This window comes from Saccopteryx bilineata, chromosome 11, assembly GCF_036850765.1.
Source record: "Saccopteryx bilineata isolate mSacBil1 chromosome 11, mSacBil1_pri_phased_curated, whole genome shotgun sequence".
NCBI lineage: Eukaryota > Metazoa > Chordata > Mammalia > Chiroptera > Emballonuridae > Saccopteryx > Saccopteryx bilineata.
The window spans coordinates 23,781,826-23,800,707 of NC_089500.1; the positions used below are offsets into that span (position 1 = coordinate 23,781,826).

General features: G+C 41.8%; 1 protein-coding gene across 3 annotated transcripts in view; it reads right to left on the reverse strand.

Moving 5' to 3' along the window:
- Positions 1-18,882, reverse strand: part of LOC136315157 (urea transporter 2-like) — a 452,042-nt gene that overhangs the window by 212,103 nt on the left and 221,057 nt on the right. The window lies entirely within an intron of this gene.

Below are 18,882 nucleotides of genomic sequence, written 5' to 3' on the forward strand. Positions count from 1 at the left end.
TCAGGCCTGTCCTACATTTTCAGTGAGAGGAGCATTGTGAGTTTGTGGATATCTCTGATTGTCTGATCAGCTACTTGGAAACTTCAAACATTTGCACAGATTTGATTTTTGAGAAAGGAGCACAAAGATCAGTCATTTCAAAGTATATTTTTAAGGAAATGTAAAGAAATTAAAATATTGACCACAAACATTGCCTTTATACATGGCCACTTAACTGATGCTATTCATCCTATGTTCAAGACATCTTGTGAACATTTGGGTTTAGTACACTCCTCTGTAGAAGCCTAGTGCAACTCTACCTGTTTCACTGTATGCTTCCCAAGAATCAAGTATGTTCCCAAACCTTTTTATGCCAGTTTTAATTATAATTATGTAATTTATTTTAAAATTATGCAAAACTGTTAAATATAAATGCATAGAGAGTTGTTGTTTTGATAAAAACCAAGTTGATTGCTTTGGAAAGAGTCAATAAAATGAGAAGTTGAAAAAAAGAAATTGATGTTAAATTGAATGTGGGTGAGACAACTCTAAAAAATTAGCCAAGCTCGTAAAGGTCTTGATGAACTCTGCATTCAGATTGGTTGGAAAATGCATTTTAGGCTCTTGTGTTAATTTAAAGAAACCAAAAGTAGGGAATGTAAATGATGTATTCTGGGAATGGTTTGGGGGAAGAGAAAATGCAGAACTTTATTTAGAAGAAAAGACCAAAATAAAATTATTGGTTCTATACAAAAGGTTTGGTAAATGAACATGCATTTATATGTTTAAGGAAAAATAAAAGTAGTTGTTTTTATTTATGTATGTTAAAAATAATTTGGTCCATTATCAACCATTATCTCAGATGGCATCATATTAAAGTTCTCCAGTGAGTGCCACTCAACTTCAGTACAGGTAAAAACTTCCTGAGTTTTTGAGCAAAAACAGGGCAATTTCTCTTCTGACTGCTAGAACCTCACAAACCATGTATTAGGGACAAAGATGCAGCACTTCTGTGGTAGGTGGCCTCCAAAAAACCTCTGAATTAGCTTTCTTTACCTCCTGGAATCACACCTTGTGCAGTCCCCTCCTTCATCCAATCAAGCTGTTCTATGTGATCAACAGAGTAGATTAGAAGTGATGGTGGGTGACTTCCAAGGCTAGGTCATAAAGCAGAGGTCGGGAACCTATGGCTCACAAGCCAGATGTGGCTCTTTTGATAGCTGTACCTGGCTCACAGACAAATCTTTAATAAAAAAAAATAATGTTAAAAATATAAAAAATTCTCATGTATTACAATCCATTCATTTCCTACCACTCATGTTCATGGTTGCGGGTGGCTGGAGCCAATCACAGTTGTCCTCCGGGACAACACCAAATTTTTATTGGATAATTAGCTTTCTTTACCTCCTGGAATCACACCTTGTGCAGTCCCCTCCTTCATCCAATCAGGCTGTTCTATGTGATCAACAGAGTAGATTAGAAGTGATGGTGGGTGACTTCCAAGGCATTGGATAATGCATAACATACACAGGTCGTTGTATGGCTCTCACAAAATTACATTTTAAAATATATGGCATTCATGGCTCTCACAGCCAAAAAGGTTCCCGACCCCTGTCATAAAGGCTCCCAGCTCGGTGTCTTATATTACTTACTTGCACTGGGGGAAGCCAACCACCATGCTATGTGGGCACTCAAGCAGCCCTGTGGAGAGAGACTCATGTGGTGAAGAAATAAAGACACTCAGCCAACATCAACTTGCCAGCCATGTGAGTGAGCCACCTTGTGCATGGGCCTTCTAAACCTTAGTAAAATCTTCAGATGATGGTAGCCCTCCCTGACATTTGCCTGAAAATTCATGAGCGACCCTAAGCCAGAACTGCACAGCCATACTGCTCCTGAACTTATGACCTTCCCAAGCTGTGAGACCTATGAAGTTATTGTTATTGCTATGAGCCATTGTGGTTTGGAGTCTTTTGTTGTGCAGCTTCAGGTAACATACCCTTTCTCACACAGTGCTGCTGTTTCTCACCAGGAAGAATTCAATACTGAGTACTAATAGCAGGAAGAATGCTTCCTCTACTGAGAGTACAAAGGACACTTTGCTTTTTGTCCTCATGGGTCTTATGAAATAAGAAAGGAAAAAGGGGGGAAAATCATTTCAGTTTCTTGGAGAGAACCACACCATAAAACAAATCCATTCAATAGTTTGATGGTCAAAACAAGGCAGAGGAAAGGGGCACCGCGGACAGAACTGTTTACCCTTTTATTCACCCTTTAAACCTTGCCCAGCAGAGTCAGAGGGAACCATGAGGAATCCCAGGAATCACCCAGGTCAAGATGGGCTTCCTGACACAATTCTGCAAAGATTCTCCACCACCAGTGGAATTCTCCAGTGGCATTGGGGTTCTCTTTTTGATATCTAATCACAGCACCCTTGGGTCTAGGAGCAGCAGTGCTCATCGGCAGATTGCTCATAGCTTATCAAGCGCCAGTCAACAATATTGATCACTCTTTTCCTCTTCACAAAACTCCTGTTAAAAATTATAAAACCAAATTGTCTGTGTCTTTGGTGCTTCAGCCTGACCAGCCCAAATACAAGCAGCTGCATCTTTCTAGCTGTTCTCTTACCCAATTACTAAGTCGTAGTTCCTATGCTTTCACTGGGGATTGAAGGGGTTCTCTGCCCAGCTCTAACATAGCATCTCAAAGCCACCTGTAAAGCCAGTATCCATGGCCACCATCACAGCCGCCTGGCCCATGCAGGTTTGCATTGGATTCGGACAGTCGGTAAAGAAACAACGGAGCCAAAAACTGGTGAGCCATCATCTTTAATCCTAGCTTGCACCCGGCGGGCAAGTAAAAACACACACTGGGCTCCAAAACCCACTCACATTCAGTGCTCACAGAATCAAAGGTTTCTAGCTCACCAGACTTTATTCACCTCTGTTCCCCATCTCCTTCCTTCTCCCTGCACAAACTCTGCACAAACAGGCTTCTCACTTAGCACCCCACCATCTTGGCTGCTTCTCCTGGCCTCCTCCATGTGGCCTTACTCTGCTCTCCTCTCTGCTCTCTCCTCTAATGATAATCTCAGGAACCAAGAGAGCAAGCTTCCGTTCTGCCCCCATTTTATAGTGCAGAAATCAAAACCTTTAATTCAATATACAAAATAGGGTATCTCTAATACAAAAGTCACTTATCAGAGACATGATGGGATTGTACCACCCCACATCAAAAAGGGTGGGAAAGGTTTAGTACTAAAACCAAGCCCCAGGCTACAAGGATCCTGCCTGCCCACAGCCCGCCCCCAACACACATTAATATCACCTGGGCAACAGCTTCCACGTGGGCAGCGCCATCTTTAACAAAGTGAGCATAATATATTTTATCTGTCCAACACCACCATAAAAAGGGAAATGCCTCTTCTTTATCCTCAGCAGTGAAATAAGAAGAGCCTTGTTCAACAGAAACTTGAGGTAAACACACCTCTCTAAGCCAGTAGTTCTCAAACTGTGTGCCAGGGCGCACTGGTGCACCCAAGAAGATTTCCTATGGTATTCCAGAGAAATATGTGCCTGTTGGGGACCAAAAAACCAACAGGGATTTTGAAGTTTAGATTTTTGGGGAACAGAGGTGTGGGGAATTGGCTGTAAGTTGACAGTCTGCCTAACCCCCCACCTCACTTGCCTGATTAGGTTGCAAAAGGCTGTTAAACTGTGGTGCTGGATTGTTTACACTATCCCCATGTTCCCCAGAAAGACTGGAGGCAAGTTTCTTCTATCCTTTGTTTGGTGTAAAGTTAAGATGATATGTATGGTGGAGGTTTTCTGCACTCAACACAGTGAAGAGTAAAAAGAGAGGAACTCTTCAATGTATTGATGAGAAAATGAGAGTTTGCCTTTCAAATATATGCCCAAACATTGAAGAAATCTCTAGGACACATCAGGCTCATGTTTCTCATAAACACAGAATGAAAAAACTTAATACATTTGTACCAGGACCTGCCAAATTTACTAAATCTTACTAAGAATGTATCTATATATATATATCTTTATATATATATTAAAGATAACTTTTTTGTCATTTTTTTAGTTTTTACCTCCTCTTTTTTATGAATTCTAAAAAGCATAACTCAAAAAATCTAACATAAAAATGTTTTTTAATGTCAGAATAAATTTAATTTTGTCATATTTATTTAATTTAATTACCATAAAAGCATGCTTGGACTTTATATTTTTTTCTTTAATATTTGACTGAATTATTATAACATATTTCTCAGAAATTTGTATATAGTGTGCCTACAATTATTTGTAGGATTTTAAATGCGCCCCGACTTCAAAATTTTGAGAACCACTGCTCTAAGCGATAAAAAATCTAAAATGTCTTCTTCCTTTCCTCCTCACTCTAATTTCATTTAAATTTTCCTAAAGCTTTGATTAGATCAACATTCTTCTGTCTAACAACCTGAAATGACTCTCTAATGCCATCCAAATAAATGTCCAAGCATCTTAAGATGATGCTTAAGTGACTCTCACTTCATATTTAGCCTAAAAGTCCTTTCCAGTGTTATCTCTACCCATAACTCATGGATGTGAACCAGGAGCCCTACAAATACTGACCATTCTCAGAATACAAACATTTCTGTGCCTCTGGCTTCCACTCCTGCCATCTTCTCTCCCTGGAATGCTCTCTTTCCAACCATCAGCCTTCCATGCATCACTGGAATCCAGCAGCTCCAATATCACAAACTATAGGAGCCCTCCCATTGCAATGTCAATGACTGTGGCCACCTCCAGACTTTTATGCCACTCACTCATTCACAAGAGGTTGGTTTCCATTCATTAGTGCAGCTTCCTCTAGGTTCTTTGTGCATTTTATTTCACCTCTGAGCTGTTAAGTGCCTGGAGAATGGGAATCAAGTCTCATTCATTGCTGTTTCCTCTACAGCAGTGTCCTTGGCATTTACAAGAAGCTTAATAGACATTTGGTGAGTAAATGAATTACTGTGTTCTCACTACTATGTTTCTATTTTTCCAAAGCTCAGCTTATTGCCTACCCAATGGATACACTTACTTCCAAGGGAGAACCTTAAAAAGACAAGAGCCGGGATGTGACTTAGGATGGATAATATCATTTCCCTGGAGAGCTTTATTCAACAACTGCTCGCTTACCTACTTTTTATGTCCAAATCCAATCAGTTAGCTGCATTTGATTGGACTGACAGCAGGTCTTTCTCATAGAAGGTGGGGAAGGACATGGCTACCAATGAGGTATAATTTAATGAGAATTTTTAAAATGTCCTTTTCTCTTTTAATTCATCTCTTAAAAACTATTCTTTACATACTTTTCAAATTCTTCCATTTGAGAATCAGTGTTTAGCTTTTTATGTGACTACCCTTGGTAGAGGCCACACTTAAGGTATGAAGATCATTATCAACAATGATGATGATAAAGGACTCGTAAGATATGAGTTTCTGGGACGAGGAAAGTGCAAAAAGAAGAGATAAGAGAGAGGGTCGCTAAAACCAGGAAGTGTATAAGTGCTCAAGGAAACTACAATTTGGTGCATATTCTAAAGTTTGGCCCCATCCTTAGTAGAATTTTAAGTGGCAACTCCTCATAAACCAGAAAACCTCTCTGCTGATGAATAATCATAATCCTGACATTTTTAACCTACCCACCCTTAGACCTAATATAACTGTTTATGACAGTGAAGCTGCTGTATCCCCATGATGTAATTCTTTTCTTTCTGGGTTCTATCTTGTGGGTTCATGTATGAAGGAAAAACAACTTGTTTACTTCATGTTCTTTTCTTCAACCATTCCCCAACCCCCTTCTTCCAGCAACGAGCCTCCAACCCCCTTTATCTGGCAATGAATCCCCAATCCCCTCATCCAGTTTCATAAAATTAACACTATCCCTCACCACCCCCTTTCCCCTTTTTGTGGTCATTGAAACTAGTCAATCAGGAAAGAGTAAGATTGTACGGTCAACACCCCAGCCAAGGGGGCAAGACCCAGGCTAGGGCATGCCTTAGGGATAAAAGCAGAACCCAATTCCCTTCCTACATGCTTGCTGGCTGGCTTTCACTAGTGGCAGCACGCCCTTCTGCAGAAGTTATTAAAATTTTTCTTGCCAAGGTATTTTGTCTCTACGAGTCTTGCTTAATTGCAACTCTAACAGTGTACATGCACACAAGTACTCGTGTGCATGAGTACTCCGTGCTGTGTAGGCACGAGACAGCTCACTGCTTCTTTACACCCATTCATTTTCCCTTCCAATATGACACATCAGAAGCACATTGAAATTTCTGTGTATGTAGTAAAACATAAATCTATGAAAAATAATTTAACCTAAAAAAGTCCATTCAAATGATGAAATGTCCTGTAAAGGTGATTGGAAAAGGGGAAAAAAACAACTACTGGTTCTGATGGCAGTTTAAAATACCTTTTACTTCACATAAATAACAGGCTAGTTAAAAATGCCCATTTTACTTATATCATGATCCTGAGTTCTATATGCCATTCCCAAATTGTCATCCTCTCCTTAAGCCTTCCCAATAATAATAATGACAATAACAATAACAACAATGGTTGTATACAACAAAGAGTAAAGATCATTGGAAAGTTTTCTCCCTCCAAAGAGGAATTTTTGAATGGCTGCACTCTGCGCCTTGAATCCATTATGGTTAATTTCAGATTCCGAGGATGATTAACTCTGACTGGTGGAATAAAAGGCCACGACCAATTATTATTCAGAAAAATCCTGCTGTTTAGCCAAAGAGCGTACAGTGCAATCCAGTCCTTGATGTTCCTGTGATAAACGCTCACATGACAAGGTTATTTGGTGTAGAGCAGCCAGAGTGGTTGCTATGGCAACCTGTTCACAATGCTCATAAATCTGAGGTGTAGTTATCCTTGCTGTGTATGCAAAAAAAAAAGGGGGGGGGGAGAAAAAAGAAACCTACAAAGCCAACTCAAGCGGTTTAATTTACAGCACTGCCTCAAAAGAAAAAAAAAGAAAAGAAATGGGCAAATGAATTCTAAGATAATAGACCTCTCCATATTATATTTTTTCACAATACGAGTACTTAGGACTCAAATGCTCTCTTCAAAGCCAAAAAGACTTTTAAGATAATCATTATGGTAGGGAATATAGGTCATCATTAGCACCAGGAGGGACAAAAATGAAAGAGGTGGTTAGAAATTTGAGTTTGCCAGCATCAAATGTTTTCCCTTGGCACAGTTAGCAATGCAAACAGCTGTTGACAGCACATCAGGACAGGTACATTCGATGGGGAACAAATGGCTTTTTTAGTGGCTGCTTCCTAGAAATGATGGGCTGTAAGTCTAAGGGGCCAAAGGTCAAGCAGACAATGATGAAATATCCCCCACAGACCCAATGTCAGGTGGTTCAATGTTAAGATCGCTCTGATATGGTCTTCCGGCCTCGATTTCAGCTCCACTCAAGCCCCATTAGAAATAAGGGCAGCCTATTAAACCAGCAGGCAGCAAAGCTTTTCTCGTCTGAGTATAAGCTCCCTGGCCACCTGGCTCTTTGACCCCCTGTGGTTTATTTCAACTATTATCAGTTTTTTAAATAAAAATTGAGGAAGAGTTGAACCCTTTGAAGTGGCGATTCTTTAACACTTTGGAATGTGAGCACTGTTGGCTCTGAAGTTATCTAGGATGACAGAGAAGTCTGACATGTTAATGGTCTAGTTCAAATGAAGACTAATATTTGACTTATGCCTTCTAACACTAGAGATGGCTCAATTAGAGAGCTTTGATGAGCAAATTTGGTACGTGGTCAAGTCTTAAGATTATACACACGTATCAGGCATTCCAAAGAGTGCAGGAAATGACACATTTGCTTGGGCAACACTAGAAGTGCTCTGTTGTATAAAATGAAAGAAAATGGTGATAGAAACATCCTTTGTCCCTGGGCCTCAATTCTGATCCAAAGCTTAAGTTTCTCCACTAGTCTGTGACATAGGATACCTACTAGTTGTGTGGCTTCCCCTAAGCCATTGTTGATAGCCAGATAGCTGGCTCACTTCAGAGCCAGCAAGGATATATTAATATGTAAAAATTCACTCTGCACACCTTTCCAAGAATGGCTAAAATTCTATCATTTAAGATAACCTTTTGGTTTAAGACATATCACCTTATCAAAAGCAGACACCCTTATGATGTGAAGAGGTTAAACATGTAGACTTTAGAGCAGTGTACCAAGAAGTTCTTAGGTCAAAGAAGCTGAGCAGACTCTTTGCTGAGAGCAGGCAAATACCCTGGGCACTTAGGGTGAGAGGAGAAAAGGAAAGGCTGGAGCCTTACAAAGATAACCTTGTCTCCAAGATTATGAGATCCTTGAGGTTATAGACTATATTTCTCTATTACTATATCTCCAGAGCCTAGCACAGTGCCTGGAACATGAAAAGACCCATTGTTTCCTAGAGGAATTAATGCAATTATACAATTTTGCAGAAGACAAACTTTCCCCCAACAAAGTTTATTGCATATGTGCCCAAATGTTCCATTTCATTTCCCATTGGATGTATGGATAGATAGGTAGAAAGAGAGACGAGAGTGATGAGAGAGAGAACTTCCTTCTTCTTAAATTGTTGGGTTCTTTCAGAAGACTCTTTCATCCTCAATAATTATCCCAGAATTCCAAAATCTTGAAAATTCTGTGTTCCATTGTTTATTATTTAATGAGGGACACATTCCAATTGAGCACTCTTTATGGTGTGGTATGAGGCTGGACTCCACACATGGTACCTCAACTCAGTCCTACAACATTGCATACTGAGTGTTAGGCCTGAAACCAATGGCCTGAGTGGCATACTTCCCTGCAGGCCAGATCGAAGCTCATCCACCACCCTCATAATACGAAATGGGGTTTGCCTAGACTAGGAGTAGTTAACCTTTTTATACCTACCGCCCACTTTTGTAGCTCTATTAGTAGTAAAAATTTTTAACCGCCCACCAGTTCCACAGTAATGGTGATTTATAAAGTAGGGAAGTAACTTTACTTTATAAAATTTATAAAGCAGAGTTACAGCAAGTTAAAGCATATAATAATAATTACTTACCAAGTACTTTATGTCGAACTTTTGCTAAGTTTCGCAGAATAAATCTTTATAAAACAACTTACTATAGTTAAATCTATCTTTTTATTATACTTTGGTTGCTCCGCTACCGCCCACCATGAAAGCTGGAATGCCCACTAGTGGGCGATAGGGACCAGTTTGACTACCACTGGCCTAGACTGACTGGCTCCATTTGTAGTCAATCGGAAATTATGCAGATGCATTCTTATTCTCACAAAACTCCACAGCAAGGAAGTAGTCATGCCCCTATTTAATAATGATATTGACTCTATTAATTTATTTAATTTTTCCATTGATTGAGAGAGCAAGAGAGAAGCATCGACTTGTTGTTTCATTTAATTGCTCCATTTAGTTGTGCACTCATTGACTGCTTTTCATAAGTGCCCTGACTAGGGTCAAACCTGCAACCTCTGACATGCAAGGTGGATGCTTTAGCCACTGAGCCACCTGGCCAGTACTCTTCATTTTTTTAAATGTTTTTAAAAATTGATTTGAGAAAGAGAGATATAAACATTGATCTGTTGCTCTACCCATCCATGCATTATTTGGTTCTTTTTTTGGGGAAGGGGACAGAGACAGAGAGAGGGACAGATAGGGACAGATAGACAGGAAGGGAGAGATATGAGAAGCATCAATTTTTCCTTGCGGCTCCTTAGTTGTTCATTGATTGCTTTCTCATATGTGCTTTGACTGGGGGGCTACAGCAGACAGAGTGACCCCTCGCTCAAGCCAGTGACTTTTGGCTCAAGCTGGTGGATTGTGCTCAGACCAGATGAGTCTGTGCTCAAACTGGCAACCTCAGGGTCTTGAGCCTGGGTTCTCCACAACCCAGTTCAATGCTCTATTCACTGTGGCACCGCCTGGTCAGGCTGGTTGATTCTTATATGTGCCCTAATTGAGAATCGAACTTACAACCTTGACATACCTAGATGACACTAACCAATTGAGCTATGTGACTAGGGCTGACTCTCTTTCATTGAGCACTTCTTTGTGCTAGGCACAGATTTCTGTGCTTCATGTGTAGACCTACCCAGGATTCTTCTTTTCATACTCTATTAGATTACTTGGAAGAGTTTTCACTCATATACATTTACATGTATGATCTCATTTGACCATCACAAAACACTCCAGAAGTAGGCACTATCTTTATCTTTTTATAGATGAGAAAACTATGGCTTAGAACCAAGTTAAGTACCTTGTCCAAAGCCACACAACTAGTATGAGAAGTTAGGGACCGAGGTCCAGAACTGTTGCCCTAGGACCCCACATATTAGCTGCTATGGGTCAGCCTTGGCAGAACAGTGAATCTCTGATCAACTTGCCAAGCAACGATGTTGGAGAGAAGCAGCCAAGTTTTACAAATGCATTGGAATTTTGAATCTAAAATGTTGCTATCACCTTAAAATTCTGACTGCTCTTTATTAAGCAAGGAGAAGAAAGAATGCCTTCCTGGAAGGCAGGGACTTGGGCCTGCATCCAGATGAGAAAACAGAAAACCAGAAAGGGAGATAAAGAACAGGCATAGTATTGTTGTCAGGCGCGTTTTAACTTAGGCATGCATGTGATGCAACCACCTTCATTTGCCTTCTTACCATTGTAACACAATCAACACTGCTCTACAGGCAAGTCTATGACTCTACTAGCTCACCCAAGAGGCCCTATTGGCAGAAAAAGCTTCCTTTATTGGGGGCAGAAACAGTTGAGTTTCTTGTTACTAAAAGGTAGGAATTCTCGACAAAACTGCCTAATTAAACTTTCCAATACTCTTTCTTTGTAGATAACATTAGAGAAGTTACTATGTGTTATGATCTTTATATAGGAGTACAAAAGCACAAACAATTCTTGCTTAATTCTTCTGTTATTTCATTTACATCTGAGAAGAGTCCAGAAAGCATGGTTTTGATAAAAGGGGTGGATGGAAGGAAAGCCTTAGTGCTCAATGCACTGGGTGTACTTTGGAAGAGGCAATGCCGCCATATGGGACCCTTTCTGCTCCATTTTTACTTCCATGATCATAAAGGGTTTGATAATAGTTTGTTGAGTGAAGAATTATGGGTACCGAAGGCTTGATAGTTTGCTCTATATTAAAAAAATAGCAATTCAAGAGTGAACATTAAGGTGAGGAAAGAAGAAGGGAAGGGAAGTAGAGAGAAGAAGGAGTGGCCATAGGCCCTGACATGACTTCCAGGCCCAGATCTCAGTGGGTGATGACAATAATAATAATAATAATAATAAAAGTAGCAGCTCACATATGCATCAAACTTTTTTCTTTTGTATTTTTCTGAAGTGAGAAGCAGGGAGGCAGAAACACTCTGGTTTGCACCCAACTGGATCCACCAGGCAAGCCCACCTGGGGGTGATGCTCTGCCCATCTGGGGCATTGCTCCGCTGCTACCGGAGCTATTCTAGCACCTGAGGCAGACACCACGGTGCCATCCTCAGTGCCTGGGCCAACTTTGCTCCAATGGAGCCTTGACTGTGGGAGGGGAAGAGAGAGATAGAGGGAAAGGAGAGGGGGAGGGGTGGAGAAGCAGATGGGTGCTTCTCCTGTGTTCCCTGACCAGAAATGGAACTCGGGACTTCCACACACTGGGCCGACACTCTACTGCTGAACCAACCAGCCAGGGCCTGCATCACACTTTTTGGTTCTCACATAAAGTATCTCATAACAACCCTTGTAGCAGGTCATTATATCTACATTTCTAAAACAAGGATTATAGAACAAGGGGGCATTTGTTGACTTCTGCGATGTCACCTGGAGCAGTAGAATGGAAAGTGGGACTTGTGACTTCAAGTCCAGTGGTCCTCCACCTGCCTTGGGTGGACTGTTAACTGGAGGGACTAGAGCTCTGAGCCACATGTTTGATGAGCCGAAGTCAATAGATACTTGAATAGCTGAGCAAGTGGGCCACTCTCAGAATCCATTTGGTCAAATTCTCAAACCCAGAGGATTGGTTAAATAAAAGAAATCTTAGCGATAATGTGGTACATCCCTTATGTTTTCAGCTAAGGAAACCACGTCCCAGAGAGATAAAGTAATTTATACAAAGTCATACAGCTCCTAAGTAGTAGAGACTGGTCTTGAACTCACATCTCCACATTCTGAGTCTTTTCTGCCAGCCTTATTCTATTTCGATTACCTCTGCATTCTTTTATTCCCACTCCTAACACCCTCCCAATTTTGAATTGTCATATTGGAGTTTTAAATACATGGTGTGGGGGAATCTTCTCTGTGGTCCACAGATAAGAATTACAGACTTCCCTGCTGTATTAATTAATGGCCTCATTAATCCACATTTAACTGTTCAATTAAATGTTTAATGTAACGCTTAGAGGTGCCATCAATTACCATGTGCGAAGCAACTCTGGGAGCTCCTAGCCTGGAAGCTGCTATGGACACATGCAAAATTACTGCCATTCGGACACAACGTGTTATCTCATGGAGCTCTATTCAGGGAAGGTGCGTTACAGCTCCGGTTTAACTCAGGGTGGATTAAATCAGCGCATTGGAGAAGAATGGAATTAAATGCTTTGCTGTAATGAGTCACATCCTCACAAGTACCACTCATTAATCGTAGGTGCTACATGACATGAATGTGCTAGGGGATGGCAAATATAATATTTTGAATGCTTTTCTTTCCCAGAATTACCCCAGAGAGAGAAAAATGATCTCAGTGGTGGTTACTGAAAACATATGCCAGCTTGACTTCCTTAACATTGAGATTAGCAGTGAAGAGGAAAGCCTTTGTGCCTCAGCTCAGAAAAAGGCAGCTCCATTTCCACTGAACGTATTTCAACCCGACCTAGGTAATAATTAAGCAAGCAACGTGGGGAGCTTCATAACTGCAATGGCTTATTATGTGAGCTAAAATGGTAAGATTCGTTTCTGTGGCTGAATTCCTCCAAGCATGCCCGTGGATGAGAGCTTGTAGTTGCCCCTTTGATGGTCACCAGATGCATGTGGGTGTTGGTTGAGACCTCAGTGGGAAGTGGTATGGCACATCAGGGCCAGGTCTCTTTCAGCTGGTCTTGCACCAGCTACAGAACTTAGGATTTTGAATGTTGAGATCAGGCAAGTAAGTATTGCTCTTGTTCTAAGTAAGGGCAACTGTTTTTGCTTAGTGGTTGCAACACCCTGGAGACGGCCTTTATGAAACGAGTCTGTGGGGTGAGAGGTAGGAATCGCTGGTTCCTGGCTCCTCAGGGTCTGTCCCTCTTAAGCCTAATTGATCAGGAGTCTTCCTCCGAGGGCCTGGGTGGGTCTGCTTCATGTAAAGGAACAGGAGGAGACAGGGTGGTGGGATGAATGGGGATGGGAGGAAGGGGCAGCTTCACAGAATGCAACAGCAAAATGCTTAGCATCAAGAAAGACATCTACACTGGGGACAGCATTCAAAAAAGCCTATCTTCTAAAAGAAACTGGCTGAAAATTCTGGGGTGGATTTCACTGAAAGGAGAGAGCTTCAGGAATGAGCCTGAGCTAGACATGAACATGGAGTCATGAGGTAGAGACATTCGTTTGAAAACTGCTCAGGACCCTCGCCAGACAGAGGGGTTTTTTTTTTGTTTGTTTGTTTTAAAATTAATTTTAATTTATTGTGTTAACATGGATTGAAGCATCCCACTGAATACAACACCCTCCCCCCCATGTCCCCATCTATACCCCCTTTGCCTTCCTGCCCCCAACTCCTGTCCCCCTTCCCTCTGGGACCTGTTGTCCTGTTATCTGTATCTCTATGTTATGTATATATAATTTTACTCATCCCTTCACCTTCTCTGATCCCATCCCCTCATCCCCCTTCCCTCTGACAGCTGTCCCTCTGCTCCCTGTGACCCCGCCTCGGCCTCTAATTCATTCCTCAGTTCATTTTGTTCCTTAGATTCCACATATAAGTGAGATCGTATGATATTTGTCTTTCTCCAGACAGAGGTTTTGATCTGAGTGCTGGGTGAAGTCAGGAGAGTGGGGAATGAAGACCGCCCAGGATAAACAGGTCCCTACAGTGGTGACGGAAAAGAACTGGAGAGGAGAGAGAAGGGGGCGGTAGAGAAGTACTGCTAAGTGTTATGAATTGGACTTCAAAGATACCAATAAGATTAGATTTTTAAAATGGGCTTTGATCATTAAATTTTACCTCTCTGCATATAACACTGTACTGAGATAGAACAATATGGGTCTAAAGGACTTCGTAATATTATTTATATATGTCTCTATGTAGAAGAATTACATGGGACAAATCCTGATTGTTCAGCAATAAGCACAAGCTGATTTCTTGCTAAGATTTATGAGCATTGTTCTTGGATGCTCTGGATTCTTTGTGTTTCAACACTTTGCTACTTGTACCTTGCCTGGCTCTGGACCTCACTGACGTGTTCTTCTCAGCCATGTTTTTCTCCAGCTCCTTCTGAATCTCAGAGCTCCAGAGCTGGCCCCGGGTGCTCTTTTGTTTTTTGTTTGTTTGCTTGTTTGTTTGTTTGGAGATGTTCCCTGCACATAGTCAGGCTGCTCTCCTGTGCTGGGGGTACTTTGCAACTGTCTATTGGCAGAGCATAGATCTTCTGGTCCAGGGTTTGTCAAATTATATGCTAGAGAATCCTGGAAGGCCCACACGGAAGTGCCTTGCGGACTTCTTAGCACAATGCTAGCGGAACCGAGAATGGGGCTGGGTGGGAAGTCCTCTCCATCTTTAATCATTACAACCTGCTTTTTTCCCCCTATTTTATGTACTGTGCAAGATTTTGTTAAATTGTTAAAAAAAAAACAAGTTCAACAAACACTAATCCAGTTGCACCTTTTCCATGCATAGAAGACAAGAGTAAACTCTAGAGAGATGAATGACCTTACCAAGGAGACTCGGCTCACCACCAGTTAGAATCTCCAGCTTCAGTGTCCTTTCCATCATTGCCATGGTTACCACTGGGCTGATCAGAGAAACACCCAGGGTCTCTCCTGGAGAGACTGATTCACTAGAAAAGGGGGAGGGCATGTCCTGGGGATATGTAATCATAAACTTCCCAGGAGATTCTGACAGGTTTGGGAATTACTGTGTCAGGCCCATTGTATTCAAGCTTTCACTTCCAGCAGGTCTGAAGCAGCATAAGGAGACATCTCCCCACTGATGGGAAGAAGGAAGGAAGGGAGAGGGAGGGAATCAGTAGTCAGCCAAATTCCCTGCACTCCCAAGACCATAAACTTTGTTACGTAAGTATGTACTGTCCTGACTTGATTAATGAATTAGAAACCTAGTCTTATTATTACATAATGCAAAAATTAACATCCTAATTTATTAGGCTAATTGATCCCTGGTGTACTAGGCATTGTGCTAGACATTAAGAAAACATAGATTAAAGAGTTAGCTCATACCTAAAGGAAAGTGACAGACGAGTTAATGGACACATGTAACACCGGCGTTAGGGCTCAGACAGAAAGCAAGGGGAGCCCAGGAAATGGGAGAACCTCCCAAACTGGGAGGAAGTGAGGGAGTCCTGGTGGTGAGCTCAGCCAGCCAGATAAAGGGGGGTCCTTCCAGCAGCAGGAGCAAAGACACAGAAGTTTGGAAGAGCTTCAGCTATTCTGAAGACTGCGAGAAACTGAGCCTAAATGGAGATGTGGGGACAAAGAGGCCAGTGCCCAAGTGGGAAGTGCTGAGGCTGGAGGGGTGGAGTTTGGTCTGGCCATAAAAGTCCTTAATGGTCTTTACCTTCTGGATGCTAAGGACCCATTGCAGCATTTTAAACAGGGGGATTTGGTGATCAAATTCGACTTATAGAGTGCATTCATTCATTCATCATTCATCATTCATCTCTGACTGAGTGGTCACTCTGCCAGAACCTGTTTTTGATACTGGGATACAAAGGAGAACAGATAAAACACGGTCTCCACCCAGAGTGTGGAATGAATGAGGCTGGGGCCTGGAATGGGCTGTGCAGGGCCCAGTTAGCGCCTGCCTGCTTGCGTGCTAGTCTGCGCCCACTGCACAGGCCGTCAGCCAGCACCTCGAGGAGGACTGAGCAGGAATGCAGAGGGCTCAGGGCCAACCCATCTCAAGGTCTTGAGAAACACCCCTGTATCTATGGCCTACAGCTATTGAGCACTATTGTCACCTCCAACCAATTATTATCAATATTAGTTTAAAAGTTAAAAAAAAAAGAGAGAGATCCTGTGATAGAATTACATTATTATCCTGTGTTATAGACTGAATTCTGTGCTCTCTCCTTCACCCTTGCCCAGCCCACATTTATATGTTGAAACCTTAATCACCAATGGTTGTATTTGGAGATAGGGCCTTTAAAGAGGTAACTAAAGTTAAATAAGGCTATAGGGCAGGTCTCTAACTTAACATGAAGAGACACCAGAGATATTTCAGCTAACCCCCTCTTTTCTCTCTTCTCTCTCACTTTCCCTTATTTCCCCACACACAGAAAAAAGGCCACGTGAGGACACAGAGAGAAGGTGACCATCTTTAAGTTGAGGAGAAAGACCTCACAGGAGCCAAATCTGATTTCCAACATCCAGAACTGTGAGAAGAAAAGTTTCTGTTGCGTATTCCACCCTGTCCGTGGTATTCTGTTAGGGCAGCGCTAGCAGACGAATACCTCTTGTTAGGGGGTACTCAAATGTCTTATTCATAATAAACATTTTTTTTTAAGGAAACTGGGGTTGAAGAAAGAACCTTGCTAATAGTGTGCACAGGGGTGGTGAGGCCCTAGCCACCAGCCTCCGAAGTGGCTCGCGCCTATGGTAGAGAATGAAATTTCACGCAAGGTTAGCTAAAGCCTGAGACAGCTCTTTACCATTTTAGATTCATCCAGGAGGTCCAGGTTCTGGGCTCAGCACTGCCACCAACAAGCTGTGCAAAGGCCTCTCAGTGACTCAGGTTCTCCGCTTGTAAAACGAGGATGTTGGTGGGAATAAGCTGGGGAGAGTGGCTAAACTCTTACAAGGTCCTGTCGCCTACCAAGACACAATGATTTTTTTAAATTCTTTTCTTTCTAGCCTCCTAGGTAGATATTTCAATATTGACAAGACCTAATGGGACATTCATTGGCTAAACACCCCAATGGTGTAGCTATCTGGAAGTGGCCTGCGTGCAATAAACCTGATTGGGAAAAGAGGGACAATTAATTTCAGACAAACAATAAAAATGTGCAAAAATTAAAGATGTAGAGACACTAATAATGACAGCGATGAGGGCTGGCTCTGCCTTTATTAGCGTCTTTTGTGTTCTTTTATGAAACATCTATTATCGGCGAACTGGCTGATTATTCTCACATAATTACTTCATATGGAATAATTAAATAAAATGCCAGACAATAATCTTTTATAGACAATTACAAAGAGAAACATTTTTTGCAGGAGGACAGGAAGGGAGGGGTGTCGGGTGAGAAGGCTGGAATGTGATTCCTGGTCCCTGGGTTTTCACGGGGGTTCCTTTGCCAGCTCCTGGGTCTCTGCTGAAACCTCAAAAGGGACTGTAAGCCTCTGTCACAGGTGTTGAGGGCCTCCATCATCACTTATGCTACTCGAGGAGGACTTGGCTCCCTGGCAAGTTGGGAAGTGTGGACAGATTTTATAAAGCAACTCTCGATCCAAATATTCACCTGCAAAGCTTTATTCTCTGTCTCTAGCCATCTGGGATGTCAAGGCTGTTATGATGACAGGCTTTGAAGCCAGACAGGTCCACAGTTCGTTCCTTATTCTTGAAACTATAACCTGGGGATCATTACTGACACTTCTTTCTTCCTCGCCCATCACAGCTAATTCATCACCAGTGGTCTTAGGGAGACTGTCTATGAAATAGTCCCTAAACCTTCTACCATTACATCCAATTCCATCACCCTACACCATCATCTCTCTCGAGCCACTGCAACAAACCTCCCTATAAGTATCTCTGCTAAAAATCTTGCCCCTCTATAATTATTCCTCCATTAAGTAACCAGTGACTCTTTGAAAGATATAATGTAGATTAGGTCACTCCTGTATTTAAAACCCCACAGGCATTTCCTGTTACACTTGGAAATGCACCAAATTATTTTACTGAACCACACAGCCCTGGCTGGTCTAGGCTCAGCTGGCTACTCTGCACAGACTTACGCTACTATCCCTTCTTCGACCATCAGTCTCAGCCTCCTGCCATTTCTTCTACCACTGTGGCTTTCCTAAGCTTCCATTATATATACTCTGCCTCAACTGTTTTCCTGGGTAATTTCTATATACCTTTCACATTCATTAATGAGGACAAGGATTTTTTTTTTCTGTTTAAGTTACCTAGAATAGTGCTTAACCTCATGGAGTTGATATTTTATTTGGGGGTGGAGGGCATAATAAATTAATTACATAAAATCACATAGTACTCTATGATAATAAATTATAGGGAAACATTAAATCAGGGGAGAGGGGTGAACTGTGGCTAGGAATAGTGTCGGGGTGGCTGTTTTAAGTAGGTGGGTAGGGGAGGCCCCTAAAAATGATATTTAAGTTAAGACCTGAAGGAGGTGGTGGTGAGCTCTGTCTACTGAAAGGTCTTCAGAGAAACAAGTACACCTAGTACCCAGATCTTAGCTCTGACTGTCATTCTTCACTAAAAATAACTTTGCATCTTTGGAGAAATGGCTGACTCCAGGGCTGGGCAGGGACAGTACAAGCCATATGAATTGCTCAGAGAATAATACCCAGCTAGATGGAAAGGCCACAGGAGCCAGTCTGAAAGGGGTTCCTACTGACCAAATCCAGGATAAAGTTGAATGTCATAATAAATGATGATGGGAATAAATTATGACCCATTGAATAA